The sequence below is a fragment of the Tachyglossus aculeatus genome (genome assembly GCF_015852505.1).
Source record: "Tachyglossus aculeatus isolate mTacAcu1 chromosome 12 unlocalized genomic scaffold, mTacAcu1.pri SUPER_6_unloc_2, whole genome shotgun sequence".
Lineage (NCBI taxonomy): Eukaryota > Metazoa > Chordata > Mammalia > Monotremata > Tachyglossidae > Tachyglossus > Tachyglossus aculeatus.
The window spans coordinates 6417069-6426155 of record NW_024044829.1 but is presented as its reverse complement, the minus strand read 5'-3'; the positions used below and the strand labels follow the sequence as shown (position 1 = coordinate 6426155).

The 9087-nt window shown below is 42.2% G+C and overlaps 1 pseudogene; it reads right to left on the bottom strand.

Moving 5' to 3' along the window:
- Nucleotides 1-1257: 1257 nt before the first annotated feature.
- Nucleotides 1258-8739, bottom strand: LOC119921299 (annotated as a pseudogene).
- Between the last annotated feature and the right edge of the window lie 348 nt (nt 8740-9087).

The window sequence follows — 9087 nt, the reverse complement described above, 5'->3', positions numbered from 1 at the left end:
CCTGCTTGCAAGATCCAATGGCTCCTACTGTATCTTAATCCTCCTCGACCTCTCAGCTGCCTTTGACACTGTGGACCACCCCCTTCTCCTCAACACGCTATCCAACCTTGGCTTCACAGACTCTGTCCTCTCCTGGTTCTCCTCTTATCTCTCTGGCCGTTCATTCTCAGTCTCTTTTGCAGGCTCCTCTTCCCCGTCCCATCACTTTACTACAGGGGTTCCTCAAGGGTCAGCTCTTGGTCCCCTTCTGTTCTCTATCCACACTCACTCCCTTGGAGAACACATTCGCTCCAACGGCTTCAACTGTCATCTCTACGCTGATGACACCCAAATCTACATCTCTGCCCCTGCTCTCTCTCCCTCCCTTCACGTGCGTACCTCCTCCTGCCTTCAGGACATCTTCATCTGGATGTCTGCTCTCCATATAAAACTCAATATGTCCAAGACTGAACTCCTTATCTACCCTCCCAAACCCTGCCCTTTCTTTGACTTTCCCATCACTGTAGACAGCAGTACCATCCTTCCCGTCTCACGAACCAGCAACCTTGGTGTCATCCTCTACTCTGCTTTTATCGCTCACCCCACACATCCAATCTGTCACAAAAAAACTGCCGGTCTTACCTCCACAACATCGTCAAGAACTGCCCTTTTCTCTCCATCCAAACCGCTACCTTGCTGGTTCAATCTCTCATCTTATCCCGATTGGATTACTGCCTCAGCCTCCTCTCTGATCTCCCATCCTCCTGTCTCTCTCTGCTTTAGTCTATACTTCACGCTGCTGCCCGGATCATCTTTGTGCAGAAACGCTCTAGGCATGTTACTCCCCTCCTCAAAAACCTCCAGTGGTTGCCTGTCAACCTACAGCCCGTTGTTGGGTAGGGACTGTCTCTATATGTTGCCGACTTGTACTTCTTCAAGCCCTTAGTACAGTGCTCTGTGCTCAATAAATATAAGCGCTCAATAAATACGATTGAATGAACGATTGAATGAATATTCTTCCCTTAAGAGGATTCCAATTACCACTAGCATGTACTGAAAGCAGTCTTTTAATCGATGTGTGTAATGAGAAGGAAGACTTATACACATACAGGAAATGACATTCATTGTTCCGACAATTCAGAATACATGAAAACCTTCAAGTGTGGTTCTTTGAGAAGACATTAAGCCACAATGAGGTTTCTTAAAGCATCTGAAGAACCCGCTGATTCCTTCTTTCTCTCACTGAAAAAAGCAACAAAATAATTCTCAGAAAATGATTCACTGCTGTCCTGAAGTCATTATTTGTCTCCATAACTTCCTCATGGCATTTTTCACCTCCGCATTTCTCATGGTGTAGATCAAGGGGTTTAACATGGGAGTAATGAAAACATAGAGTACGGCCACTGCTTTATCCTTGGGGAAGGGTGAGACAGGCCTCATGTAGGTGAAGATACAGGGAACAAAGAACCGCGTGAAGACTATGATGTGAGAGCCACAGGTGGAGAGGACTTTGTGCCTTCCCTCTGAACTATTACTTAGGGAGTTCAAGATGACAAGGTAGGAGATTACCAACATGAGGAAACAGAGAGTGTAGATAAGGCCGCCGTTGGCAGCCACTGACAGGCCCACGACATAGGTGTCTGTGCAGGCAAGTTCCAACACAGTGTACATGTGACAGAGAAAATAATAATTGACATTGGGACCACAGAAGGGTAGCCGGAGTAGGAAGAGAATCTGAATTATTGAATAAAAGAAGCCCACTACCCAGGCCACCCCCACCATTAGGATACACATCTGCTGGTTCATAATGATCAGATAGTGCAGAGGTTTGCAGATGGCCACTTAACGGTCATAGGCCATCAAAATGGGAAGGATGGCCTCTGTCCCCCCAAAAAAGTGAAATACAAAGAGCTGGACCGTACAGCCATCATAAGAGATGACTTTCCTGGCAGACAGACTGTCTACAATCATTTTTGGAGTACTGGAAGAGGAGTACTTATTTATTTATTTATTTATTTATTTATTTATTATTAGAATAATAACAGAATAATTCTAGATTGTGAGCCCGCTGTTGGGTAAGGGACCGTCTCTATATGTTGCCAACTTGTACTTCCCAAGCGCTTAGTACAGTGCTCTGCACACAGTGAGCACTCAATAAATACGATTGGATGAATGAATGAATGAGTAGATGGCATCTATGAAAGATAAGTATGGGAGGAAGTAGTACATGGGGAGCTGAGATTTTGGCTGGCCTTGATGGTTATGACCATAAGCAGGTTTCCCAAAAGAGTTACCAGATAGATGATTAGGAACAAAACAAAGGTTTCTGCAACTCTGGATTCTGAGTAAGTCCCAGGAGAATGGATTTGGTCACATTGTTGCTTTTTCCATCGATTCAGTGTTGGTGATGGACATACCAGAGAGCTTGCACGACAGAGAACTGGTTTACCTGAAAAGATAAAGATAATTGAATTTCTTTAGTACTGTTTTTTTTTCCCATGTAACCCAAGATGCTTTATTTCTACTACCTAATATTTCACTCATTCTTAAAACACCTCGGTACCATTCGACAAAAAGAAAAACCAAGCCAAGTAACTTGCGTTATATCCCACCATCAGCCAAGGGTTATAAATCAATCAATGGTATTCACTGAGTGTTTACTCTGTGCAGAGTGCTATACTAAGTGCTTAGACATGCTGAATCCAGTGTTCTATGCACTTAGTTCAGAGCTTGTCAACCAGCATGGCTAGTACCATTGGTAGCATTTCACTTGGATTTTCACCCTTTATTCACCCCTCCCTTAGCCCCATAGAACTTATGTATCTACCTGCAATTTATTTATTTATAATTGAGCTCACTGTGAGCAGGGAACATGTCTACCAACTCTGTTGTATTGTATTTTTCTAAGCACTTAGTAGAGTACTTGAGCAGCAGTGTGGCCTACTGGAAAGAGCATGGGCTTGGGAGTTAGAGGTCATGAGTTCTAATCTCAGCTCTGCCACTTGTCAGCAGTGTGACCCTGGGCAAGTCACTCATGTCCTTTGTGCCTCAGTTCCCCCATCTGGAAAATGGGGATGAAGACAGTGAGCCCCATGTGGGATAACATGATTACCGTGTATCTACCCCAGCGCTTAGAACAGTGCTTGGCACAAATTAAGCACATAACAAATAGCATCATCATCAGTGCTCTGCACACAGCAAGTGCTCAATAAATGTAATCGATTGACTGATGGATTTCATAGCACACTGGAGCTCCCGACAGAAGCCATTTTTCTTTACTGAGAAATGATCATAATGATAATAATAATAATGACATTTGTAAAGCACTTACTATGAGCCAAGCACTGTTCTAAGCACTGCAGCAGATACAAGGTGATCAGGTTGTCCCGAGTTCTCAGTCTTAATCCCCATTTTACAAATGAGGTACTGAGGCACAGAGAAGTTAAGTGCATTGCCCAAAATCACTCGGCTGAGAAGTGGTAGAGCTGGGATTAGAACCCACGACTTCTGACTCTCAAGCCCGTGCTCTTTCCACTAAGCCACGAATAGGCTTGTTGAATTGTTTTCTTTAGAAAACTGTTTCTTTTAGTAGACAAGGGGTACTTACTGTTAGGTTAAATTTATTCCCTCCTCTCACTGTGAATGCATCTTGTGGCACATGTTAGGATAACTAAACGTTCCTCTTTCAGTCTACCCTGCTTCTGTGATTCCGCTTGAGAGAGACTCCCTTATAGGTAATGGGTTCTATTGGTGAGAGGAAACAAATAGCCACAAGTATTCCTGAAAACGTTCGTAATCCATAAGACTACAATCTCTCTGCTTTTTTATTCTCAAAATGAAGGGTTTAATTATTGAATTAACATACTGGATTCTCTTTCTTGTTCTATTATCAATCAACCATTCAATCAATGGTATTTATTGAATGCCTGGAGTGCTGCATTCAATACCTGGGAGAATACAATACAATAGAGATTGCAAACTCGTTGTGAGCAGGGAATGTGTCTGTCATATTGCTATATTCTACTCTCCCAAGCGCTTAGTATAGTACTCTGCATATACTAAATGCTCAATAAATATGATTAACTGACTAGAGTAAGTAGACATGATCCCTGCCCACAGGTAGCTTACAAAATGGAGGAGGAGGTAGACATTAAAATAAAGGATAGATGATTATGCCCATTAGTGCTGTGGGGCTGGGATGAATGTCAAAGTGCTGAAAGGGTAGAGATCCAAGCGCAGGTAATGCAGAAGAGAGGAAAAATTGGAGAAGTGGGGGCATAGTCAGGAAAAGCCTCATGGAGGTGACCTGATTTTAGAAGGGATTTGAAGATGGGGAGAGTAGTCCTCTCAGAAAAAAGGACAGTCACAACAAGTAACATACCTGGGAGTTAACTCCTTTCCTTCCAGGCATACGTTTCTACTCAATTCCGTCTTGGGCTTCTGCTTCCCAGACAAAAACTTGGAGATGTGTAGTACTCTTCTTTTAAAGCATTGCCCTTGCCCCTCCCCACTTCCTGTTCTCCCTCTTTAACAAATAATTCTCAACTCCTTAGATTCCTTGTATCCTATATCCTGCAACCTTTCTTTCAAACTTTCAATGCCCACCCACTGTTTACATCAATCAGTCACTCATTCATTCAATTGTATTTATTGAGTGCTTACTGTGTGCAGAACACTGTACTAAGCACTCACTCAATCAATCCATGTGTTGAATGTCTATTGTCCTGGTACTCCTGGTTCTCCTCCTATCTCTCTGACCACTCAGTCTCCGTCGCTTTCACAGGCTCCTCCTCTGTCTCACATCCTCTAACTGTTGGGGTCCCTCAGGGTTCCGATCTGGGTCCCCTACTATTGTCCATCTACACCCACTCCCACTCATTTGCTTCCATGGCTCCAACTACCTACCATCTCTATGTGAAAGTTTCCCAGATCTACATCTCCAACCCAGATCCCTCTCCTCTGCTGTCTCATATTTGCTTCTGCCTTCAAGACATCTCTACTTAGATGTACCACCGACACCTCAAATGTAACATGTCCAAAACAGCACTATCTTATTTTCCCACCCGAACTCTGTCCTCCCCATGATTTTCCCATCACTGTACACAACACTACCATCCTTCCTGCCTCACGAGCTCATAACCTTGGTGTTATCCTCGACTCAACTCTCTCATTCAACTCACATATTCAATCTGTCACTAAATCCTGTTTGTCCAACCTTTACAACATCGTTAAAATCTGCCTTTTCCTCTCCATCCAAACTGTTACCATGTTAATTCAAATACTGTGCTATCCCATCTTGATCACTGTATTCTTCTTCTTTCCAACCTCCCTGCCTCCCATTTCTCTCCACTCTAATCCATACTTCATTATGTTGCCCAGACTACCTTTCTACAAAAAACATTCAGTCCATGATTCCCCACTCTTCAAGAACTTCCACGTCAAACAGGAACTCCTTACCATCAGCTTTAAAGCACCTAATCATCTTGCCCCTTCCTACCTTACCTGGGGAAGCAGCGTGGCTCAGTGGAAAGAGCCCGGGCTTTGGAGTCAGAGGTCATGGGTTCAAATCCCTGCTCCACCAATTGTCAGCTGTGTGACTTTGGGCAAGTCAAATAATCAATCAATCACTCAATCAATCAATCATATTTATTGAGTGCTTACTGTGTGCAGAGCACTGTACTAAGCGCTCGGGAAATATAAGTTGACAACATATAGAGACAGTCCCTACCCAACAGTGGTCTCACAGTCTAAAAATAACTTCTCTGGGCCTCAGTTATCTCATCTGTAAAATGAGGATTAAGACTCTGAGCCCCACGTGGGACACCCTGGTCACCTTATAACCTCCCCAGTGCTTAAAACAGTGCTTTAAATATAGTAACCGCTTAATAAATGCCATTATTATTATTATTACCTCAATACTTCCTACTCTAACCCAGCCCAGACACTTCTCCCCTCTCGTGCCAACCTACTCACTGTACCTTGATCTCGTCTATCTCGTTGCCTACCTCTTGCCCATATTCTGCCTCTATCCTGGTTGCACTTCCTCTTCATATTCAACAGACAATCACTATCCCCACCTTCAAAGCCTCGTTGAAGGCACATCTCCAAGAGGATTTTCGTGAATAAGTCCTGATTTCCCCCTTTACCACTCTCCTTTCTGTCACCTTTGCATGTGGATTTGCATTGCTCAGATTCACAGAATTTATGTACATAACTGTAATTTATTTATTTGTATGTGCCCCAGCACTTAGAACAGTGCTTGGCACATAGTAAGCACTTAACAAATATCATTATTATTATTATTATTATTATTATTATTATTATTATTATTATTATTATATTGTCTGTCTCTCCCTCTAGCCTGCAAACCCATTGTGGGTAGGGAACATATCTATTAACTCTGCTATACTGCACTCTCCCAAGCGCTTAGTACAGTACTCTACTTTCAGCAAACACTTAATAAATGTGGTTGATTGGTTGGTTACTGAGTGCTTGGGAAAGGAAAAATATGGGCAATATTCTGAAGGGCCAAATATAAATGCAGTGAAAAAGGCATTTTTGTGCACCTGAGATTTCCAATAGGAAACATAACTATTCCCTGGAGTCGATTCAAAGCTGGTTTTGGATTTGGAACAAATAAGTTCAATTCCTAATTTTATTCACAGTTTTATGGTGCTTATTGGTACCCTAAATAAGTGGTTTTCCAATTAGCTGCCTTGATATAATCACATGAAGGAGAAACAGGCATTCATATGGACTTTACAGTGTCCAGACATGATCATCATTAGAGAAAAATGCTGGCCAATAAGAGTTAGAATAAAATTCCTTTCAGTGAGATGAAAAAAAAGTAATTGAAGTCATGATCAGCCAGAATGGAAGAGATATATTCGTTAAATGTATAATATCAAAGTGGATAATTTCCTACGATGTTTGTAGTATTGTCTGCCATCCTCAATAGGACATTTGCTGAACTACTTTAGCTAGTAGCAGGCGACATATTCCCTCTCAGAGACATACTCATAGATTGACAGCTGCATCAGTCACTCTCCTCTCCTATCCATATTTCATTCTGAGCCCAGCATTTATTTTTTATTGTATTTGTTATGTGTTTACTATGTGCCAGGCACTATACCAAGTGCTGGGATAGATACTTTCTAATCAGGTTGGACACAATTCATGTCCCAAAGTGGTCTCACAGTCTTAATCCCCTTTTTACAGATGAGGTAATTGAGGCACAAAGAATTGAAGTGACTTGCCCAAGGTCTCATAGCAAGCTAAAGGCAGGGCAGGGATTAGAACTCCTTCTGACTTCCAGACCCGTGATCTATCCATTAGGCCAAACTGGTTCTCTAAAATGTTGATTTTTTAATATGTTGTTCTGCCACATCTCTCTACTCCTCAAAAACTTCCAATGGTTTTTCAGTCCTCTCCACATTAAGTAGTGACTCCTAATCACTGGTTTTGAAACACTCAATAAACTCTGTCCTTCCTACTTATCCACTCTCTTTCCTCAGTGCACCCAAAGAGCACTCTTCGCTCCTCCCAGACGGTGCTGCATTCTTTTGTCTTCCGCTGGGGATCACTTTCTCATGTTTTTTCTTTCTGCCTGGAACTCTCTTCCTCTGCAAATCCTACAGAACCTTCTCCCCCTCGTCCTCCAACTTCCCAATTTCAAAGTGTTACTGAAATCATATCTCTGATAAAGAGATCAACTCTGATTAATTATTTCCTCTCTTCAGGCTATGTTTCTTTCAATTGCCATCTCAGCACTTCGGTGCCATCGGAGTACCTACAAATTCAAGCTTCCATAACACTTATGTCCATATCTTCTATAATAAATTCTTCAAGCATTAATTCATGTAGACCTCCCCTTTGGCTCTTTCCTCCTCTCTCTACATTGTTTCAGTATCTATTTTCCTTGCTAAAATGCAAGCTCCTTAAGGGCAAGGACCATGTCTGGTAATTCAATTGTACTCTCCCAAGTGCTTAGTACAGTGCTCTGCACACAGTAGGTGCTCAGTAAATTGATCAATTTATAGTATCCTGATTGCTCCAAGATAAAAACAAAGTGTGACTTCTTTTGCTTGGGAGGAGTGATTAAAGACCCATCCAAATGCTCACTTCCTGTGCCTTTGTAGATGTGGATTTCTTCCTCTGTTCCCTGTTCACCTAACTCCAGCAACGGCTTGCCCCAGTTACAGTCTCCTTGAGGTAGAACAGACACAAGCCTAACACGGTTAACATGGAACTGGTGGCCACTCCATTCCAGCCACAACCATGTTTCTCAGCTTCGTTTTCTTACCCCTAACAAAGATACAAAATCCTAGAAACTAGAAAAGCACCAGGTCTGAGATTCCATAGCATCCCAGGTGGCTTCTGGATAAACCCAAACTTGATCTGAGATCTCTTTTCTTGGAGTAAAGTCTGGATTTAGAGCAGCAATGAATTTTAGTCCAATTTCCTTTGATTGCCAATCTTTCTCTGCAATATTAGCTCAAGATCCTCCTCTCAGAACATCTGGATCCTTTATGAAGGAGGACTTCTAAGTGCACTAAAAACTTGGTGACTTCTCCAGGTCAGTCAGAAAGAATATAGTTTGCCCGAACTGTGACAAACGTCTCTACCTGACTCGATTTGTCCATCCTTGCTCTAGGTCTGCCATGAAGCAGAGTCATTAGGTTCACTGTTTCTCTTCTCACATTTAAACTGGTTTCTGCAGATATTCAGGAACCTCATGACATTCTGTCCAATCAGCCTCATGGGAGTATGACCAGTCTCCCCTAGCGGAAGGTTTGCCCAAGATTATGCCAAACTGAATTTTGCTTTAGAAAAATGAATACAGATGTAAGGAAGGAAAAACATATTTTCACTGGATTTTGATCCCAAAAGAGAAATCTTTTCTGTTCCCCTTATGATCATCATCAAATTGCCAATCACCAGAACCTTGCAATCAAATATCCACTGGTGATTTAGAGGAGATAGCTGAGAAAAATTTTCAGAAAATTTTGGAGGGAAATTTTCCAGCTCATTTGTCTGTGTATTTCAAGCAAAAGAGATTGCTCACTTGCTTGCCTGACTTACATCTCTTATTTCACACATTTGTCAAGT